This window comes from Lissotriton helveticus, chromosome 1_1, assembly GCF_964261635.1.
Source record: "Lissotriton helveticus chromosome 1_1, aLisHel1.1, whole genome shotgun sequence".
NCBI lineage: Eukaryota > Metazoa > Chordata > Amphibia > Caudata > Salamandridae > Lissotriton > Lissotriton helveticus.
Genome location: NC_136057.1, coordinates 1,235,268,155 through 1,235,292,249, shown reverse-complemented (window position 1 = coordinate 1,235,292,249; position 24,095 = coordinate 1,235,268,155).

Here is a 24,095-nt window from a genome sequence, read left to right as displayed (position 1 = left end):
TACATTTAAACTAACAACATCTTCTGTATCTATTATTACCTGCTCATCCTTGTCCCAGTCCTCACTCTGTGCGGGTGACTCTCACTCTGGAGACAACCAACATATTTGCGTTCTTTACTCTTTTACCAATATCGAACTCTTACTTCTTTTTCGGCCTAACAATAGCAACACTCAATACGCGCTCATTGCATAAGCATCATTTAGAGGTTTTTTCTTTACTAGCTGATGGTGAAATAGATATCCTAGCCCTCTCAGAGACATGGCTCGGTACGGCATCAACGCCGGACATTCTGGCCGCTCTACCCCCTGAGTATGATGCGCTGTGCCACAACCGCCCCAATGACTGTAGAGGGGGGGGTGTTGCCATTTTGTTTAAAAAAAGTCTTACAGTAACACAGATCATAGCAGAAAATTGTGCCTGTGCGGTGCTGCTGGGGATAAAAATCTCACTTAAATCCTCATGCGTTGCGATGCTGGTTGTATATCGCCCGCCGCAGAGTTCACCAGATTTTAATGATATCTTTCTTGAGCTTCTGACGGATTTGGCCTCCAGATACAAGTCCCTTTTGGTGGTAGGTGATTTCAACTACCACTGGGACAAGGTACCTAGAGAGCCTACTGAGACAGAGTTTGAAGCCAAGCTCTCGGCGCTTAACCTGCAACAGCTAGTAGTGGGTCCTACACATGTGAAGGGCCACACTTTGGACCTTGTTTGGTCCTTGCTGCCTAAGACAGAATTAATTGAGGTCAGTCCTTGCATTTGGTCGGACCACTTCATGATTACGTGCTGGGTTCCGGGTGACCCCGTACTGGCTGTCCCAAATCAGTTGTGGAGGAAAGTTCGGCCCTGGAAGAAGATTGAGGCTAACTCTCTAATTGCGGCCCTGCTCTCCTCCGCCCCCCCTAAAATGAGTGGCATAAACTTGGATCAGGATGCTACTGTATTAAAGACCTGGATGCTCGCCGCTCTAGTTAACTAGCCCCTGAGCGGATGGAGAGGACTAGATCTAAAGGGAAGGGAGCACCATGGTTTGATGCTTCACTGAAAGAGAAGAAGCGAGTCCTCCGCAGGGCGGAGAGAAGGTGGAGACTCAATTACTGTCAAGCAGAGGCTGAAACCTTTAAAGCTCTACTCTCAAAATATAAGGCGGACATCTTGGAGAGAAAGTCAGCTTTCTATGAGGGAAGAATTAGGGAGGCGACTAACATACAACGAGAGACCTTTGTGATACTAAGGGAACTCACGCAGCTGGGTGGAAAAATCTCTGTGAGCGACCAACCAGACTGTGACACTATCCAAAGTTACTTTCTCCAGAAAGTACAGGATATTATTACTAATATCAATGCACGCCCAGTCACAACTATGCTGCCCAGTCCGGTGGTTCAGGCGCCGTCAAGGACTATGAACAGTTTCCCAGCCATCTACGACAAGCGCTTAGCAGAGCTTGTTGGACACATTAAATCTGGCTCTAACACTGATCCTTGCCCCCGAGAATCTTTAAGATGGCCTTGCCAGGCATCCAGCCCCAGGTGCTGAGCCTACTGAACAACTCACTGGAAGCAGGTTATCTCCCAACACATATGAAGGAAGCTAGGGTCTCCCCACTTTTAAAGAAAGCAGGAACTAACACGAAGGCTCTAAAAAACTATAGGCCTATCTCGCAGCTGACATTCTTGAGTAAGATTCTAGAAAAACACGTCCTGGGCACATTAGCCGGTCACCTGGAGGAACACCATCTATTTCATGCCAGGCAGGCTGGTTTTCGGCCCCAACACAGCACAGAACTAGTGATGGCCTCGGTCGCCGACGAGCTGAGAGTCAGAGCAGACAATAAACAGCCATGCGCCCTGATTCTCTTAGACTTGTCGGTGGCATTTGATACGGTCAGCCATACCATCCTGCTGGAGCGTATCGCGAAGCTGGGGATCCCAGGCCATGCGCTTAAGTGGCTGGAATCCTTCCTGTCAGGACGAACTCAGAGGGTGCAGCTGGGAGACCAGTTGTCTGGGATTAGTGACGTGACATGGGGTGTGCCCCATGGGTCGGCACTATCCCCCTTGCTCTTTAACATTTATTTACAACCGCTGGTGGAGGAGCTTATGCGTGGAAACTGCGAAATCTTTAATTACGCAGACGATACCCAGCTATTGCTATTGGTTCAGCTGGAAGACACTAAGCAAATTCAGTACATGGCATGTGGTTGATTCTAATAACATCGAAGAATTTGTTGTAAAAAAAGTGTACATGATCACAAAATGAATTATTGTATTCCAGACGCTTAAAAAAAATTCTACATTAACTGTTTCAGAGAAAGAATCCCCTGAGGAAGGGCTTTATTGCTTGAAATGCATTGGGAAGTACAAAATGTATAAAACATGGTATGAAAACAATACATAAGGAAGAAATCACAAGTATGAAAAATAATGATTATGATTGAAAATAAAATATGATGAACAAAAATTACTTGAATGGACTAACTATTTAAGGAAAATATAAAGGAGTGCGAGGCAGGAGTGATTCTTGAGTGCCAGGAACCACATAGGATATTTATATTGGACATACCCTATTGCTCAGTAGGGTAACCTACCTACGCACCACTGAACCAAACGAAACAAACTGAACATTTAGAACATTTAAAACATCAAACAATTTGAGTGCGGAATCCACTTCCAATTGGTTTTCAGACACTAAGGAGGCTCAGGAATCAGTGAGAAACCTGCTCAGTTTCACGGTCAACTGGATGACTAACAATCTGTTGAAAGTGAATGCTGAGAAAACGGAGGTGCTGGTGATCACCAATCGAGGGAATCCCTGGTGTGACCGGTATTGGCCCCCAGACCTAGGAACAAACCCTACATGTTAGCAAGTGAATTTTAGGCCCTGAGACTGTTTCTGTTGCTTCTTTAGCTCTACACAAGGTCGCTGGTTAAGGTTGTTTTGGGGGTTAAGTGTCACGCCCTGCTTTAGCTGGTCTGCTGCTGTTACCCATTCCCGGTTTGTTGCTGAACTATTGGCCTCAGGGTTTGAGAACGACACGTCTAATTTGGGTTTGTTTTTTAAGTCGAGCGTGAGCCCGCGTGCATGCGCTGCTATGCGAAGAGCTGTGGTATTTTAAAATGGAGAGAAGCTTTGCCCATTCCCCCGCCCTTATTTTTTATTGGCTGGTGTGTTTGTCCTTTGTAAATGCTGTCTTCTAAATCATTACAATGCTGGTTAGTCCCTCCTTAGTATAGCCATGTCTTCATTTGTATCCTCATCACAAATAAATCCACAAAGGGAAAAAGGGTCCTAGGGACAGTTTACCGACCAACTCAAAATTCATTTGTATCCTCCCATGGCTACTGACCCCTTTACTTGTTTGTTACACGTGGCGTTTACTATTTCCTTTATTGATTTTAATATTTCTAGGAGCTGTGCTCAGTCGTGCCCAGAGGAGCACCACTCCATTGTTGCAGTGCAGCAGTGACGACTATCAGAAAGCTGAGGTCAGAAAGAGGAACCTGCAGTTTATGCTCTGCTCTGTGTCAATGAGCGGGAAGCTCTGTCTCTGCTGAGAGTAATAATCTGCGGCGTCGCCAGCCTCGGTCCTGCTGATGCTGAAAGTGAAGTTTGTGCCCGATCCACTGCTGCTAAAACGGTCTGAGAATCCGGAATGGCAATTGGTGGAATCGTAAATGAGAAGCTTAGGGGCTTCTCCACACTTCTGCTGGTACCAGGCTAAATAAATGCGTATAGATGAACTAGATTTACATCGGATTGTCATGGTTACTCTCAGGGACACGGCGAACATTTCTGCAGTCTGTGTCAGCACAATCTGCCCTCTGGACTCTGAACAGAGAAAGGTAATTAATAACATCAATGAACAGTGTAATTAATGACATCAATAAACAGACAGTACCATTTACAGAGTATGAAACATTAAAAAAATAATAAATAACACTTATATATTTTGTATTTTAATTAAATACATACAAATCTCATACAAATAAATAACAGCCCAGCAGTCATTGCTCTTACCATGAATCCAGAAAAGAAATATCCAGAACTGAGTTGCTAACTTCATCTTCTTTCCTCTAGAAATCCTCAATATATTTTCTGATGAATTCGCTGCAAAACCCATTTATAACCAGACAGAACACTATGGAAAGTCCCCTGCATGAAGCTATGCAATCATGACCAACATCCTGTATGTAAATGTGGTTTGCATATTTACATCTTGCTCCCGCCTGTTCAGTTTTTTAATTTTTGATGGTGTTGAAGCTCACTTAGTGCTCTGCCTCCTGAGATTGTAGTGAGGTCACATAATTACCTGCAGACATTGCTAAGTTCGCATTAGTTAGCATATGCTTGGCAGCCATCTTGCCACTTTTGCGCACGTTACTACTTGGCTTTATTTTCGTGGATAGGCTGCTGGTGCATTCTCACATGAGAACCGTCTGCTTTTCACACGTTTAGCTGTACACTGTGCTTCTCGTCTACACAGCATGTTCAAGGTCGAAAAACAATGTATGCTGTTGATTCACTTTTGTCAGACCCAATCCCAAAGACATAAAATTGAACACAGCTGCACTACTGAAAGTCAAGTGCTTTTAATATGGCATTGCATACATGAAAAGGCACTTGGAGAGATTCATTCCAACGACGAAGAGCTGTGCTTGCCTTGAGATGTAAGTCCTTACATCTAAACTTGGAGGTATGGGGTCCCCCTGACAAAGCCTAGAGGTCTTCTATACTTATGATAAACTAGCTTATAGCATGGGGAGGGTGGGAAGGCACAGTAGTCCTGTTTCCACTTTAATTATTATATGATTTCCCCTTTTGTGCTTTATGGAATTGTAACCATGCTAATTATAATGGTCGTATGCATGTTGCTGCTTGTATTGCCTAGTATACTGCATTGTAGAGCACGTTAGTTAAAATAAACATTTTAAACTATATTGTGTCTTTGTTTAGTCACGTTGTGGACCACTATGAGTGTATAAACGAAAGAGTGTTCTTCTTCCCGCGATTCCTGAGGGGGGACGGCGTGACATGTTCTAGGATGTCTAATCATTGGTAGCTTCGCTGTAGTACGTAGAACGAATGAGACACTATAGCTTGTCGGATTGGGGTTCTGGGCACTGAGGTGGGTTTTCTGGTACACCACTACACACCGAGGTCCTGGTTTCCTGCGCATAGTTCTGTGTATGTGCAAAATTCCTGCAACAAGATCAGAGGCATAACATAGGCCCCCGCAGCCCCTGCGAAGTGGGGGCCGAGGTCCAGGTGCCTCCCTCAGAATATTGCAGACTGGCTCAAAATATCAAAACATAGTCAGCGTCACTGCACGCATTGACTGGACACAATCCCTGAGGCAAAGGAGCAATTAAATAATGATAATGGCCTGCCATCCATGCACCACAAAGGCTGGCTCTGTGCACAGGCGTCAGGCCATTATTAAAACAGGCCCTTGACCTCAGAACCAGAGGCTAGGATCAGGCAGCTGCACAGCAGCACGTTAATATTTGGTGCGCAATCTGTGCGCCGTCACGTAGGGTGGGGCAGGGCGGGTCATGAGTGCTGTGCAAACTGCACATGCGATAGCACCAGCCATCTGTGCTTGCCTCCATGGACACTACAGAAGCAGCCTGCAAGCAATTAAGTTAGGTATGTTTTTTAGTGTGGGGATGGAGCTGTTTATCACTTTACGAACCAGATTCAGTTAATAAATAGAAGCAAAACCAGCAGTCAAAAACTATTCAGCTGGAAGGTAAGCCTTGACAGTGTGTCACCTTGGTTTCTAAAGCTATGCATTGTCCGTCTTCCTCTCAATCACTTCTCAATGCAGGAGTATTTATTTATTTTTATAAACTCTCTGCTTCTATATTTTAAATTAAGTCTGCACCAAAGAAATGAAGTTACAGTTGTGCAAAGCTTAATTAAACTAATCATGTGATGTGAGAATAATAGGTACGATCCAGCATAAAGCACTTGTCCTTGATGCGAGAGTGTAGTGCATGTGAAATGTAGCTACTTCAGAGGGTCTTGCTCTTAGACATCAGCTAATTCATTGCCCTCATTTGCTTGCAGAAATATATGCCAAACACCGCACCAATGATTAAGGACCAGAGACATCTTAAGGATTTTGGGGGCCCCTGTTCGGAGCAGTTTTGAATTTTTGATTCGGTTTCAAGGCTTTCATGCCCTCTTTGACCAGGTCACTGGATGGCCACAGGCACACTGGCCCAAATTCTAAATGTTATTCAGTGATTGTGATGTGTGTTTTAAATACTTATACACCGCAACAGCTCACTAATATGACTGCAAATAATCTCTGTGACGTCCTCCCATTTCTCATCTGTGAGGACCTAGTGTGATCTAAAAGAAGCTATTTTTTATGGATTTTGCATGAAACATTCCATGCAAAATGGGTGTAATAGACTCTCATATGTTTCCTACGTTAAAATATGATAAAGGAAAACAGCATTTAAAAGAATCAGTTTTTGAATTATTTAAGGTCATCAGGGCAAGACTCTCTGCAGAATAGAGCTAGCTGTATCGGGGGACCCCTGAAAGCCTGGGGCCCTGGGCCAGAGCCCACTTTGCCCATGGCTTAAAACGTCTCTGTTATAGACAGGGAAACAAGAGTGAACACCACAAATGCTCCAGTCATGGCAGACTCAGGTTATTCTGGCACGAATCATAGAAAGTCCTTGGTTTCACACATGATACCAATGTAACCTTGGAACCAGATGCATGTTGGGGGTCTCCTGTTTCTTTGACTTAAACCTGTTCATTTTCTCTGTAACATTTTTGTGACACCTTGTATTGGCTTCCCCTGAGTGCCTACCCAATGACCCATGACTGCTGCATATTCTGCTTTTATAACCATAGTGATAAATACCACTTTAGCATTCAAAAGAGATTGCAAAATATTTTAATCTTGAAGAGAAATATTATTACTCACCTACCGTGGATCTTTCTTAGCAGGAAGAAACTCAAAATAGACAATAAAGTGAGAGGAGATGATGTTGAAAACCAAAGTGTTAAATCAACTCCTTAACTTCAGACTTTAAGAGAAAAGTAACAAGCTATTTGCCTACACCATTATGGTTCCAGAGAGAGGTTTTCGAAACCTATAATCATGATCTTGATCATGGCAAGAAATGCCTTATGATTGCATTTAAATGAATTTTTCCTCCTTAAAGAATATGATGTGTATATATATATTCACTGAAAAAACCATAGGTTAGAGACCATATATAGTTAGGAATTAGCATTTAAAAAACCTTGAAAATTCACTGAAAAAACCATAGGTTATAGACCATATATAGTTAGGGATTAGCATTTAAAAAACCTTATTTTACTCACACAAAACCATTGAAATTCCATATATAGTTAGTTGCACTAACTATATATCGTGCACCCGCAATCCACTGCTGATGATGTCACATATTACATCATTCATGACATGGTCAGTGACATCACTGATGACATCACTGATGACATCTCAAATGACATCACTGATGACATCTCAAATGACATCACTGATAACATCTCAAATGACATCACTGATGACATCTCAAATGACATCACTGATGACATCACTGATGACATCTCATTTGACATCAATGACCACATCACTGATGATATCATTCATGTGACAATACAATGCATCTCCTCACACTTTAATATAATCTCTGTTACACCCAGTGTTAAATACAGAGTATAATTTTTGAAACCATTGACACACCAATACTAGTTACTACATACGCACTCAGTGATTCCTATGTTTACACACACATTCACTCATTTACCCATACAATCATTCATACATACAATCACTCATCTTTACAACACTATCATATGCACTCATACACCTATACAGACTCTCACACTCTGTCACTCATCCATGGAGTTACTCACACACCTAGTCAGTCCTGTAAATAATCAATCACACTTCCATTTTCTAATCTATACAGTTAAACATAGAGCACCTTACATTTTGAAACATATACTAACACATACTTACTCTCTTATACAATCATTGATACAAGTACACATTGATCTGCACAGAGTCACACACCTCCCAGCCAGCCACACACACTCAGTCTCCCATACAAATACTTGGGCAATCAATCAATAACCCATGTAGTTACTCATATAGCTACTGACCAACACATGCAGCAGTTTACAGAACAACAGACATAATGATGCACAAATTAAGACAGTTTAGTCACTAACCCATGCACTCAGTGAGACACATTTAATCACTCACTCATACAGTCAGTCACGCACCTACTAAATCCTTCATCCAGACACTTCTACATCTACTCATTCTTCAATATGTAAAACATATTTAAACTTTACAGAAACACACAGTCACTGGATGATGTCATCAGTGATGTCATTTGAGATGTCATCAGTGATGTCATCAGTGATGTCACTGACCATGTCATGAATGATGTAATATGTGACATCATCAGCAGTGGATTGCGGGTGCGCGATATATAGTTAGTGCAACTAACTATATATGGAATTTCAATGGTTTTGTGTGAGTAAAATAAGGTTTTCTAAATGCTAATCCCTAACTATATATGGTCTATAACCTATGGTTTTTTCAGTGAATTTTCAAGGTTTTTTAAATGCTAATTCCTAACTATATATGGTCTCTAACCTATGGTTTTTTCAGTGAATTTCAATGGTTTTTTAATAGCAAATATCATAAGCTGTCGAATGTCAAGTACGTGGTAAGTAAAAACATTTTCGTGTTTATACACACTGATCTGCTTTGAATGCTGCCCCCCCCTCCCCCTCATTTCTATTAGGAGTACTCTCTCTTTGCAGATAGTGAAGGGTAGTTAACGCAGGCCTTTGCCCCCGTTGTAATCCGTCGTGCCTGCTTCTCTCTCCATTTGATTGATTGTTATCCAAGCATTTACTGTTTTACAATTGGTTCTCTTTGGTTCATTCTCTATTTACAAACAAGCACAGAGTCGCAATACTCTGTTTAGTCTTTGCAGATAGCGAAAAATCGTGTAAAAAAACAAAAGGAATCGAGCAAAATCAGTAGGCCACTAATGGGATCTCTTTTTGACCTCGCTAAAATAGAAACATTAGGAACAACCCCTCATGACAAACACGAAACTATTGAGATGAACTGAACTCCACACCATGATGGCTGCAATACAGCTCGGCTCCGCCACCCACCCCGCCCAAAATAACGATAAACTCTATGCAAATATTACAAATATATACAACACACCAGCAAAGTAACAGGGTAAAACATTTTATTAAACAACTATTTACATAACTATTTTATACTTTTTGTTGCCCGATCCGGCTAGCTCAATCGATCGAGCATGAAACTCATGCACTCTGATGGTTCAAAGTTTTGAGGAGTGCTTGTAACACTGTCTGAAGCCTATTTGCACTTGCTTCAGCTTCACTATTCTCAAAGTAAAGTGGGGGCTGTTTGAAGACGTGACTGCATTTGTGAACAATGTAATGCGGTGCCACCCTGAACCGCTTGACGGAGGCCCCCGAGGGACGGTGTGATGGCGCGGACTCGGAGGGGGCGCTTGGCTCCGGCTCCCTCCCCAAGTCGTGTTCTCCTGGTGTAGCCTGAGATCGCCCCCGACATAGGTGGCCGGCTCCCGGGATCAAGCGGAACTTTTTGCCTTTTGGTAACTCTTCCATTCTTGACCTTGTCCCACAATCCGTTTCACCTAAAGACACGCTGTAGTGGGGCGCCCCTTTACCATTTCAGTTGCCATTCCGCCCGCTTTTGCTACACTGTGCCTCTTCCGCTATTCAGCTGTTTACCGCCCGCTCTTTCGACTACAGCGTCTCGCTCACCATGTAGTTGAGTTGCTCCCGCTCTTGCGGTGCAGCGATAGCCGGCTGCCACAGTACTCTCAAAATGGCGGCCGGCTCTTCAGATTTGGGCGTGGTCCACTAAAATTGCCCTGCGACACCTTGGAACTCGGACGCTTGTCTGCTAGAGATTGGGCTCCATTCTCGAAAGCGTCCCCTCAGCCTTGAAGATTCTACAAAAGTCTTGGGGGCCCCCGACTCCCGCAGGCTTCTGGTGGAGAGCGGCTAGCATTATTGCTCGTCGAATGGCCACGACGGAGCTACGAAATGGTGGTGCTCTCATGCTAACGCCAGCTTCAGTCTGAAACATCCAGAAACACTGTAGACTACCAATTCGATCAGTTCCGGTAGCGCCCCAACGTGACCCGGTAGAGAAGAACTAGCCCTCCCCTCTTTCACTGATGGTTCTTGTTGCCTGTCCCTTCTGTTGTCATTTAACAGAACTATTTAGCCTGCTGAAAGGGGTTGTGTTCCGACCGCTGGTTGGTGGAGACATTTTGACTATATTCTAGACCTGCGTTGTCGCGTAAAGCGTCATATGACGCGCCGCGTTAGCGCATCCGGAAGTGATCCGGGGCGCGACGCGCAGCGCGTAACGTAAGCATAACAGGTCATGTGACTTGTTAATAAAACTTTTCATTGGTTCATTTTACTTTTCTTATTCTAATGATGAAAGGCTTGGTCATATGACCTAAAAATTACGCTTTTTATTACTTTCGAACATTATTTTTTCTTAAATATATGTTATAATGTTCCAGGCTAATGTACTTTCCCGGAAAATTTACAACTGTCCTGCAAGTAAAATATATTCCTTTTTCGAGAAAAAGGGCGTTTCTTCGTCCCATGACGGAGCCGTTGAGCAAAAGAGGGTCGGCCTGCTGTCTTAGTCGCCGATACGCCTGAATATGAGATTCTTATCGATCACTTTATGTTGCAGGAGTAGAAAACACAACAGCCCTTGACCATTTATCTTTACTGCGTTCCTGCGTATTATACCTTTTACCCTTCATGTAATTGGTCTGCTTTATTTCACTTGCCTTTTACTGATTCTAAAACAGTGACTATTATTAAAAACTTTACCAATGTATATACTACTACCATGTTTTCTTTTAAAAACCTTTATTGTGAAAATGTCATTATACAAATACGGGCCTATAACCACGTGGGCCGGCCACGGAGCAAACTGTAATCGTATATGATGAGTAGACATTTACACTGTAGAGGAACGTAACGGGCGGGCCATTAGGTTGCAAGAACTAAAGTGTCTAACAGTTGCGGAATCGGTGGACGTACATTTTATAATTAAAATACGACAGGGCCAGTTACAATAAAATTATCTAGATATACATTTGCGGGCAAGTACCATGGGTGACGTTAATTCGAACTTTCAATAGTACAGTAATCAATAACACATCAGAACTTAATATCAATAGGGATATCGAAATATTCAATCTATTCTCGTCCCCGCCCGCCATGTGCTTCAAAACTGCATACGAATCTCGTGATATCAAGGTTGTGCAACCAGTACACAACAAGCAGTTACGAGTCCCATTTATTCTGGCGCCATTTTGGGCGAGGACGGGCAGGTCCAGGATATATAGTCAAAATGTCTCTACCAACCATCGACTATGATGATGTTCATATGCTGTATTTATTAGAGTAACACTCATCTGTCCACATGAAATTAATTTGCCACAATCTAAACATGTCATTTTAATCTTTCCAAAGTTCTTCTAAATATTTGGGACCGTTTCCCTTGCCTCTGATGCTGTCAGTGCCACTTCTTTGATGAATGTACTGGCAGGTCGGGGGTTCTCCTCCAAATCTCTCTTTTATGCAGCACTATAATTAATCGGTGCCACCTCTCCATATGACGATGCATGGTATAGTTACCATAACTATATATTTTTTCGGTTCCTCTGGAGAGTACATCGTGGCAGATGAAGCGTGTAACGTACCGGGCATTTACCTTTTTTTGCATGTAGAGGAAAGGAAAAAAAATTCGAGCGTCCGAGTTCTAAGGTGTCCCAGGGCCATTTTAGTGGACCAGGCCCAAATCCAAAGAACAGGCCGCCATTTTGAGAGTCCTCTTGCAGCCGCCTGTCGCTGTAGCATCAAGAGCGGCCGAAACTCAGCTGAATGGCAACTGAAACGGTAAAGGGGCGCCCCACTACAGCAGACGAGCCTCCACCTAGGAAGGCCCGTTCACGCCGCCTCCCCCCCCCCCCCTTCGGGCACCCCACGCCGTTATTCGGAGCAGGATTGTAGGATGGCCACACCAGTACGGCAACTTGCTAGACACCACCTCGGTGCCTACCGAATCTCAGCGCCTTATGGTGTCTTCTATTCAGAAAACATTGTTGTGCTGCCTTCGACCTATTCGCCGCAAGTGCGCACGCAACTAAGCTGCATAGCTTGCTAGACACCACCTCGGTGCTAACCGAATCTCAGCGCCTTGTGGTGTCTTCTATTCCGAAAATATTGTTGCGCTGCCTTTGGCCCCATTCGCACATCGGTCCGCTACTGACGCCATCTCACAGGCCAACGGGGCGCCCCACGCCGACTTTCAGCATTGTAGGATGGCCACACCAGTGCGGCAACTTACTAGACACCACCTCGGTGCCATCCGGATCTTGGCATCTCAGCGCCTTGTGGTGTCTTCTATTCAGAAAATATTGTTGCGCTGCCTTTGGCCCCATTCGCACATCGGTCCGCTACTGCCGCCATCTCACAGGCCAACGGGGCGCCCCACGCCGACTTTCAGCATTGTAGGATGGCCACACCAGTGCGACAACTTGCTAGACACCACCTCTGTGCCATCCGGATCTTGGCATCTCAGCGCCTTGTGGTGTCTTCTATTCAGAAAATATTGTTGCGCTGCCTTTGGCCCCATTCGCACATCGGTCCGCTACTGCCGCCATCTCACAGGCCAACGGGGCGCCCCACGCCGACTTTCAGCATTGTAGGATGGCCACACCAGTGCGACAACTTGCTAGACACCACCTCGGTGCCATCCGGATCTTGGCATCTCAGCGCCTTGTGGTGTCTTCTATTCAGAAAATATTGTTGCGCTGCCTTTGGCCCCATTCGCACATCGGTCCGCTACTGCCGCCATCTCACAGGCCAACGGGGCGCCCCACGCCGACTTTCAGCATTGTAGGATGGCCACACCAGTGCGACAACTTGCTGGACACCACCTCGGTGCCATCCGGATCTTGGCGCGTTGTGCTGCCTTCGGCCTATTCGCACATCGGTCCGCTACTGACGCCGCCTCACGTGCCAACGGATTTTCTACGCTTTTTATACCCTATGCCGCATAACAGGTCATGTGACTTGTTTATAAAACTTTTCATTGGTTCATTTTACTTTTGGTTTCCTAATGATGGAAGGCTTGATCATATGACCTAAAAATAACACTTTTCATTGGATGAAAACTATTTTTTTTTCCCAAACGATGAAAGCCCCACCTTGTTTCTGGATGTTTCAGACTGAAGCTGGCGTCAGCATGAAAGCACGACCATCTCGTGGCTCCGTCGTGGTCATTCCGCGAGCAATCATGGCAGCCGCTCCCCACCGGAAGCCTGCAGGAGTCGGGGGCCCCCAAGACTTTTGTAGAATCCTCAAGGCGGAGGGGACGCTTTCGAGAATGGGGTCCAAGACCTAGCAGACAAGCGTCCGATTTCCAAGGTGTCCCAGGGCCATTTCAGTGGACCAGGCCCAAAAAGGAAAGAGCCTGCCGCCATTTTGAGAGTCCTGTGACAGCCGCCTATCGCTGCACCGCAAGAGTGGGCGCAACTCAGCTGAATTGCGGATTTTGACACAGTGGACCAAAAGCGGACGGAATGGCAACTGAAACAGTAAAGGGGCGCCCCACTACAGCAGACGAGGCTCCACCTGGGGAGGCCCGTTCACGCCGCCTCCCCCCCCCCCCCGGGGCGCCCCACGCCGTTATTCGGAGGAAGGCAACTCAGCTGAATTGCGGATTTTGACACAGTGGACCAAAAGCGGACGGAATGGCAACTGAAACGGTAAAGGGGCGCCCCACTACAGCAGACGAGGCTCCACCTGGGGAGGCCCGTTCACGCCGCCTCCCCCCCCCCCCCGGGGCGCCCCACGCCGTTATTCGGAGGGCGGCAACTTACTGGACATCACCTTGGTGCCATCATTCTGCTGCCTTGGAACTATTCGCACAACAGACCGCTACTGATGACCCACCCCCCGCGACGCCCCACCCCGGATACCGAAATCAGTGCGGCACCCAGCCAACATCACCTGGGTGCCGTCCAGAAATCTGAACGTTGTGCTGCCTTGGGACTATTCGCACAACCGACCGCTACTTCCTTCTTTTTCCCTAAAAATGTTTAAATGTTTTTACTGTTTTTGTTTTCTTGTATATATTTATAAGTTATTAAAGTTTTATAATCCTACTACTTTGTTGGAGTGCTATATATTTTTAATGTGACACATAATTGTAAAAACTTTGATGTACAAAGAGTCATCCCTGGAATCTTCCGCTTCAGGCTCGGTCCCCTCCCCAATCACAATACAGGATGGTTTTCAGATAGTAGGAACGCGTGTGGTGTGACGGATCTCATCGGGTGTGGGCCTTGATCTACTATAACTCCTTTGAAGAGGGGTAATTCTTTACAGCTGGGGCCATAAACTACATCTGCAGGGCTAGCTGATAGCCTGGGACCGGCCTGGACAATCGGACACAGAGGAAGAGGAGTGTCAGAGGGTGCGGTAGTGAATAGGGCGAAAGGGAGGTGTTGGGCGGGCACAGGGTGTGATTCTCAGGGAAGAGCAGCGCAGATGGGGGGAGGTTTATTGCCCATGCATAAGACAGAGAGCGGGGGTGACCAGTGCCTGGGGGAGATGCTTGCGAGGGTGGGGAGCCATGCTAAGGATCGACAGCGTGCAGAGAGTGGGTCTGGTCAAGTCATCTAAAATGGCTGCCGTGCACGACAAAAGTGTGGCATTTGAAAAAAGGCAAGATGGCGCAGACAATGTTTTTCAACACTTCCTGATTTCCTTCTAATCGAACGTTAACAGACGTTGGGGCATATTACCAAAGTTAAGCGATATTTATCCCTAACGATGCTTAGCAACGAATTTTTTACCGCTAAGCATCGTCAGAAATGATCGCAGATAAACCTTGCTATTATCAAGGTTTATCGCAAATGCGATAAAAAACGGCCGCAATGCATTAATATCGCTGAAAAGTCAGCGATATTCATGCATTACCGAGCTAATGCTCTTAGCCATGTTATCCACCTCCCATTGGATAACATGGCTAAGAACTGCTCAGGGCAGGTGTTACTTTTTGGAGATATTCGCGCTTAGCGCGAATATCTCCAAAAGTTGGTAATAGGAGATAGCGATGTTAGCGACTGTTTCCAGTCGCTAACATCTTGGCATGCCCACTTTGCATGTCATTAGTGATAAATATCACTGACATGCAAAGTGGGGCCCAAGATGGTCGCTATCTCCTACTAGCGGTCGCTAACTGGTGTTAGCGACAGCTAGGTAATACGGAGATAATTTTATCTCCGCTTTCTTGGCTTTTAAAGCCAAAAAAGCGGAGATAAACCCCCTTGATAATATGCCCCGTTATCTCTCCCACACTACCGGTCCCCCTGGGCTTAAACGCCGAGATGGTAGGGACTGCATCCCGTGAAGATAGGCCGAGACGTCACTCAGCAGAAAAAAAAGTAAAAAAAAAGTCTATAAACATACAATAAGTTAAAAGTCAATCATTCTTCATTCCTTGTAATACGCTCCCCAGTCCGCTTCCCGTTACGCTAACCGGGCGCACCCCACCAAAAAAACGATTTTTTTGTTTTGTTTTTGCCCCGCGGAGCCCTTTTAAAGCCTCCACATCAAACCTATGGGGTCAGGGAGGATCTACTATGCACCCTTATGGTCATTTGCCCCTTCGCTTTGGCCTCCTCTTGTCTCTCGATCCTACCGAGAGACAAGATGGCGGCCGCTACGGACTGTTTGGAATGTTTACAGACGCCGGAGAACCAATCAGCTTCGCTTCACAAAGCTCCGTAACGCGAAAAGTACGCGAACTGGAGCGCTGCCCGTTCCGCTGTTTCAGATATATATCTTTTTTTGAACGTTAATTTCTCAAAATCCACTGGAGCACATATATTGAGACCTAGCAAAGGCACATCGGGCTACCAGTCCCTACAATTTTGCCAAGTTTCGTGCAAATCCATTCAGCCGTTCGATTATTATTATATTTTTTTTTTTTTGCCCCGCGGGGCCCTTTTTCAAAACCTCCACATCAAACCTAGGGGGTCAGGGAGGATCTACTATGCCCCCTTATGGTCATTTTCCCCTTCGCTTTGGCCTCCTCTTGTCTCTCGATCCTACCGAGAGACAAGATGGCGGCCGCTACGGACTGGTTGGAATGTTTACAGACACCGGAGAACCAATCAGCTTCGCTTCACAAAGCTCCATAACGCGAAAAGTACGCGAACTGGAGCGCTGCCCGGTCCGCTGTTACAGATATATATCTTTTTTTGAACGTTAATTTCTCAAAATCCACTGGAGCACATATATTGAGACCTAGCAAAGGCACATCGGGCTACCAGTCCCTACAATTTTGCCAAGTTTCGTGCAAATCCATTCAGCCGTTCGGGCTAAAAGTGAGGCCAACCGCCCTATGGAAAACTCAATGTTAAAAACACGTTTTGGGACCCCCTTTTTTCTCGGCCCCCCCTTGACGAAACCCCCCCCAAATTTTCAGGGGCTGCTCAGAAACAAAATGTTCCATTTTCCTGAAAATGTCAGCCAATTCCGTCCACAAACGCCAAAGTTATTAGACATAGAATTTTCAAAAATCCCATAGACAAAAAATCCTAACTATATATACCTACTGGCGACCGCCAGTAGGTAATATATATATATATATATATATATATATATATATATAGTCCTTTGCATGTTTAAAGACGTGTACCCCTGCCCTGAGGCTCTACTGCTACTGTACTGTTGTCTGGATACCTAGTGCTGATTCTTTTCTCAATGGTGAGCACAGATCATGTGGGTATGCCATGACATAAATAAATCCACATTTGTAAAGCGCACAATCACCCGCAAGGGTCTCTAGGCGCTGGGGGCCGTTGGGAAGATTAAGCAAGCTATTGCCCAGAGTCACATGGTGCTGGGCTAACCTGCCACCGGCGCCGGGGATCGAACCGTGATCCCCAGATTCCAGCGTCAGTCGCCCTGGCCGCGGCGCCACACCTCTTCCCATAGGCCTGTCTCACGGAATGCGATCTTGTTGGACCAGGAGGGGCACCCAAAGTGTTACCCTCATAATGGTCGAAGGCTGCCGCCTTCACCCAGAGCTAAGCAGCACAAGGGAGGTGATGGCAGCATACTGTGTAGTGATCAGTAGTAGTGAACAGGCCCTTTTTGCCCTGTGTCACTGAAGTGAGGCCTACAGACTCACTCACTTTTTTAAAAGCTCAGCTACTGTGTGCTTGACTGAGCCTTGGTCAACTTCGGGTAGATGTGCAGTGTTGCGCAGGAGTAGTGACTCTGCGCTAGATGTCTATGCGCCTGGGAAGGGTACAGTACATGGATCTTTTAATGCAGCTGCTTGCTATACTTGTTATTGTTTAAAAAGTCACTGTGACATATTTCCAACTTCATGCACATACCAAAGGGCCTAGTTTGATTAAACTGGTTTGATTTGTGTATGCTGCTGTGCATGTTCTTGTTTGACCAGTCACTTTGAAATATTTGCGCCTTCATGCACAAACCAAAGGGGGAATTGTTAGACCAACCTGGCTTAATTTCTGCATACTGCTGGACTTGTTTTTATCATGCACTTTGAAAGTGTTTTTTCACCTTGATGCAAGAAGAATGGGGCTTTGCGGGGGAGCGGCCGACCAGCGGGAGGTCTGCTTCCCCCGGGGGGTTTTGGGGCATCAGGAAGGGGGGGTCCTAGGATAGCTCCACCGGAAGGGACGGCACGTTGTGGTATTCGCTTGGTTTGGCGTTGGTCTGATGGCGGAGCAGTGGCCAGGCTGCTGCGACGTGTGGCGCAGCCACGGAACATCGTCGGATTCGAGGAAAGGCATGGGGGTCCCTCGTAGGGTGAGCCTCTGGTAGTGTGGAGTGGGGGAGACGTGTGCGGCGGCAATGGCGGCAGGCGGAGCGGAGGACCCTGTAGTAAGTACAAATGAGATCCAACAGATAAGTACTTGTAGAAATCGGCTTTAATGCAGCACAGAGCAAGTAGGACCATCCCCCATCTGACCAGAGCTCCAACTGCCAACAAGGCACATGAGAACTCCAGAACCAGGAACCCCACAACGATCTAGAGTGCCAGCTTAAGAAGAGAGCTAAGCACTGTACAACATATCTTCCCCCCTTAACAAGGAAAAGAGAACAAAATTATAAAAAGGAAACGATAAGATCAATGTACATAGTCATCCAGATAAGTGGGTGGACGCCGAGAACGACGACTCCTCAACCTAGCCTCAACCGAGGAGGAAGTAGAAGAAGTGGGGACAGAATCAACCAGGACAGAATCAATCGAAGAACCACCATGCACACACAAGGAAGTGGAAGCATCACCACTACCCAACTCCCCCCGTACAGCAGACTGAGAGGAGGGAGAAGAACCACCACATGAAGTTAACAAGTACCCATTACACCCCCCAGAACCACCACTCACCAACTCATCAGATGAAACATCCTTCTTTCTTTGATATAGAGCCACCCTCCTATAGTTCCAACTTTCCCCATTTTCCAAAACGACAAAATGTGGAAAAGCTTTCTTGACTCTAAAAGGAACCCTAAATTTGTTAAGACCCTTAGCACACCTACCAGGCTTTACTTTAACTAGATCACCCACAGAGATAGGTAAAGAATCATCACTAGAAGGTAAAGACTCCTCACCCAAACACCTCAACCATGCAGGAGTCAATCTTGATACCGGTGCACGCCCACGCATCAATTCAAAAGGAGATTTTTCTCCATTCTTATGAGGTGTTGACCGGTAAGCCCACACAAGCTCTTGCACACGCTCATGCGAAAAACAACCACCTTCCACAAACATTTGAATCACCCCCTTCACAAGACGATTCACCCTCTCACAGAGACCATTCCCTTGCGGATTGTAAAGACTTGTCTTCTGATGTTTGATGCCACACTCACGTACAAACGAAGCCATCTTCGCCGACGTCAATTGAGTGCCATTATCAGAGATAAGGACAGACGGATATCCCTCATTCAAAAAGACACTCTTCAGAAAATTGATAGTGGTATCGGTGTTAATCTCCTTCACAAACTTCACACAAAGCCACTTCGAGTAACAATCAATAACAACAATGGCAAAATGTTGATTCAAAGGTAACTCACTCATAGGGCCTATGAAATCTAAACAGACACTGTGCCAAGGTAAATTCTCAAACCCAATTTTCTGTGGTGAGTGAGACCCCACGACTTTTAAACGCTTCTCTCCCTCTTTGCAGAAACTACACTTTACTACGCAATCCACAGCATCGTTATCAACAGTAGGCCACCAAAAGTTCTCTTTAACACGACGCTGGGTGAGACTCTGACCCAAATGGCCCTCATGAGCCAAACTGAGAATTCCACATCTCAATGAACTTGGAGGAATAAAACGATCACCTCGCATCAACACATTCTTCCCTTCCAAGGAAAGTTCATCCAAGACCCTCAAAAAGGGTCTGACTTGAGGCTCAACAGTGCTTTCTCTTCTTGCCCCCTTTGAAACCAGATTAATAACTGCCTTTAAAATTTGATCCTCCTCCATGCCCTTCGACCACTCATCACGAGAAAAGGAACCACTTCCTAAAAACAAAACATCATCTACTGTTACCGCAACCGCAAAGTCATCCAAGACAGCACTAGAAGAATCACTACACTCACTAGATCGTACAGGAAGGCGAGACAAGCAATCTGCCTGAATGTTCTTCCAGCCGTGAACAAACTCAATCTCATATTGGTAGTCTTGTAGACGAGAAGCCAATCTCGCCAATCTGGGAGACCCCTTTCCAGTACCACCTGGAGCTAAAACATTGAGAAGTGGTTTATGATCAGTACGAAGAACAAACTTGTACCCCCACAAGTAAGTTCTAAAGTAACTCGTGCCCAAGCAGCTGCAAGAGCCTCACACTCTATGACTGAGTAATTTGATTCTGAGACAGACAAGGGCCTGGATGCGAAATCGATAGTCTTCTCCTCCCCTCCATGCTTTTGTAAAAGCACTGCACCCAGTCCTACTCCACTCGCATCAACCATCAAGACAGAGGAACGACCAGTATCAAAAGGGGTAAGAACGTTAGCAGGCTTAAGTTCTCCTTTAATCATACCGAAGCAAGATTCATGCTCAACAGTCCAATTAAATTTAACACCCTTTTTCAATAAATATCTCAAGGGAGCAGTCTTGGATGAGAAATCTCTTACAAATTTAGAGTAAAATTCAACTAAACCCATGAAGGACCGAAGTTGATCTTTGTCAACAGGGGAGGGAGCCAATTCAATGGCCTCTAATAGGTTCTTCTTAGGCTTAATACCCTCCTCAGACAGACAAAAGCCTAAATATTCTATCTCCCTCAAAAGGAATGCACACTTCTCCTTCCTCAAAGTAAGACCAGCATCATCCACTCTTCGTAACACACTCTGCAGAATCCCATTGTGTTCTTCTAGAGAATCTCCATAGATCAAGATGTCGTCTTGAAAATATAACACCTTATCTAAACCCTTAAAGACCTCTGAAACCAATCTCTGGAACACACTGGCCGCAGAGACAAGCCCAAACGGTAATCTCGTGAACTGGAAAGTCCCTTCACTAGTGATGAAAGCAGTCAAGTGCTTTGAAACATCATCTAAACAGATTTGATGGTAGGCATGCTTTAGGTCTAATTTACTGAAAAACTTGGCTCCCTTAAGTGTCGACACCAGCTCACCAATATTTGGTAGCGGAAACACATCAGCTACCACACATTTATTCAGCGAACGCAAGTCCACACAAAATCTAATTTTATTGTCTAGTTTCTGCGAAATTACAACTGGTGAAACCCACGGGGACGCTTCAACAGGTTCGATGATGCCCCCTTGAAGCATTTCTTCCAAAGTAGCTTTAACCTCTTTCCGCAAAGCAAAAGGGACTCTTCTCACCTTATGCTGGACAGGACAACTACCTTCCTTGAGTATTATATGATGAGAGTAACCTACAAGTTCTCCTAACTGATCCCTAAAAACATTTTTGAATCTCTCTAGAATCTCATTCAAGGAAGAACTGTCAACAATTGAAACTGGATCATCAGCCCTAGGATTAACTACTATATGCAAATCATATTGATGATGGCGTCCCAAAATGGCTGGCCCATCGATTGAGATGTACACTTTACCAGATGCTGACCTATTCCTAAATGTAATCTTACTCTCAAAGTAGCCCAAGAGATCAATTTTCTCACCTTGATAGCCAGACGGAAAAATGTCACACTCTTTTAAGATCCTTTCACCCCACACACTCCTCATCAAGGATACTGGGATAATGGTCCACCTTGAGCCTTTGTCAACCATCAAATTGACAGACTTCCCATCGATCGTAAAATCTGCCCTTAGAATTCTCCCTCTTCGTTCCTCACAAGAGCATACTGTATCACACAGAACCAAAATCTTATTCACATCACGTTTCAGTTCACCATACTCGCTGACCACTGTCACCCTTGAGTTATTTTTATTTTTGCACATCTTGGCAAAGTGCCCCATCTTTCCACATCGTAAACACTCCTTATTATTCGCAAAACAGAACTTTGCATCTGACATATGCGAATAACTCCCACACTTCAAACACATTTTTGAACCACTCTTATTATTAGGTTGTTGTTGCATGTTCTTCTTTTGGATGACATAACCCTTTTTCCTGACAATAGCAACGGCCGCCGCCTCCCCATCACTATTGTCACTATTCACCACTTTATTAGAAACTTCTGTAACTCTTGGTTCTAACCCACTCTTGTGTAACTCTTTCATGCATTTTTCACTTTCTTCCACAACTTTAGCTAATTCTATAGCTACTTTTAAAGTCGGGTTCTTTGCTGCCCACAACCGTTCTTGGACTTTCTTATTGTTTGCTTGAACAATTATTTGATCTCTAATTAGTTCATCAGCCATCTGACCAAAGTTGCACTTCACAGATAGTTCGCGTAAGCGTGCGACAAAATCGTCAATGCTCTCGTCCTCCAATTGCTTGTTCTTGTAAAACTGATATCTTTGCAAGACAAGATTTTCTTCTTTTCCAAATCTAGTTTCCAGTCTTGTTACTGCTTCTTTAAACTCATCTACTTGAGCCTGTGACCCAGAAGGTAATGCTTGCGGCAAAAATTTAAACAGACGCTGACCTTCCTTTCCTAATGTAGTCATCAAAAGAGCTTTTTTTCTTTTAGGTGAAAAATCTTCCCCATCCTGAGCCTCAATGTAGTTATTGAACATAACTATCCAATCTTCCCATGCTGTAGACGGATTCCCTGGTTCACTCAAAAATTGTGGCGGAAGAGCAACATTGACTGGTTGCGCCATCACACTAGTGTAACACAGTCACGAAAGTCAGGTGAGTTTAATAAACAAAAAGCACTTTGGTTTTAGTCACACACAATGTAGTAGCTCTTAAGTTTGACGTATGAAGTTAAAATTGGAGTAAAAATTTTCTTTTCTTTTTCAAAAGCAGCTTAAAACACATACGCTTACTTATTAAATATCAGTCACCTCCACATGTGATATCCAATTTCTCTCGAAGCTCCACACAGCTCCTAACCGAAACGGTGAAGTTTCCGGTGAGTCGCGTCTCCTAGGCGACCTCCGACAGCTGATGCACAAGTCACTCAAAATGGCCGTCTGCGTCTTACGTCAGCTCGGTCACACGTCTGACTTCAGAACTGCAGCGTAGTCAGACGTGCACAGAATGCGCTTCAGCAGTGCGTTTCAGCAGTTGCTAGGTTACCAAAAGAACTCCCTGGCTCATACGTTACCCGAGAGACGATGTTGACGTCACTTCTACTGCAAAGTCGTTAAAGTGGTTGCTGATCTTTAAGCTGACGTCACTCTCCTCAACAACGACGATGCCAGGGAATGAAATCTTCATAAAATTCTTCTGGTACCGCAATTATCCTCTCAGTAAGAGGATTAGCTCCACACTGCTCGCCGCACAGGGTTCGTAAGGTAATGGAAACGCTACTCCTCTGTAAACTTTCTTCAGCTGCAGAACCAAATAACAAAGCCGTGGCCAGATGCTATATCGCCAGTCCAAGTCGCCAAATGTAGTAAGTACAAATGAGATCCAACAGATAAGTACTCGTAGAAATCGGCTTTAATGCAGCACAGAGCAAGTAGGACCATCCCCCATCTGACCAGAGCTCCAACTGCCAACAAGGCACATGAGAACTCCAGAACCAGGAACCCCACAACGATCTAGAGTGCCAGCTTAAGAAGAGAGCTAAGCACTGTACAACAGACCCGCGCGTTCGCGAGGCCCTTCGGCTTTTGGGGGAGGCAGACCTACTGCGGCCCGCAATTAAGGTAAGGCCACCGCGGCGCGCTGCTGATGGCGCGCCGGCGGCGGTTGTGGCCTAGGAACCGCACCGGTCGCGGACGGAGCAGGGAGGGGGAGGTGGGGTGAGAGGGCGGCGGGCAGCAGTGGGTCCCGGGGTCAAGGGAAAGCGTTGCCGGGAGGGGGGAGGAGGGCGGGAAGGAGGCGGGGAGCAGGGAGGCAGCCCGCTTTAGCATTTGTGGAGAGGGCGGCGGGAGGAGGGAGGGGGGGTGCTGGCCATGTCGAGATGGTTGGAGGGGTGGGTGGCAGGTGGGTGAGAGACCGCAGGCAGGCGCTTTGATGCTGGGGGGAGGGCGGGGAGGGGGACAGGAGCAGGCTGGTACGAGTGGCGGCATTAGGGAGAGGGGGGACGTGGGAGGAGGGGTGGGGGGATCAATGGTTGGCAAGCAGGGGGGTCAAGGGGGGCAGATGGCCCAGGGGGGGTGCTGGGATCAGAGTCGCCCCTGTTGATTGAGGAGACGGACGGGGAGGAGGGTGGGGGGGACAGGGAGTGAACTTGACTGGGGGAGTTCGTCCGAGGGGGAGGTGGGTGCGGTGGGGCCGAGCAGATCACTGTCTCCGGGAGCGCTGTGACGGGCCGGCGGGGAGAGAAGGGGTGGAGAGAGGACGTGGGTGGAAGGTGGGGGGAGGGGAGTC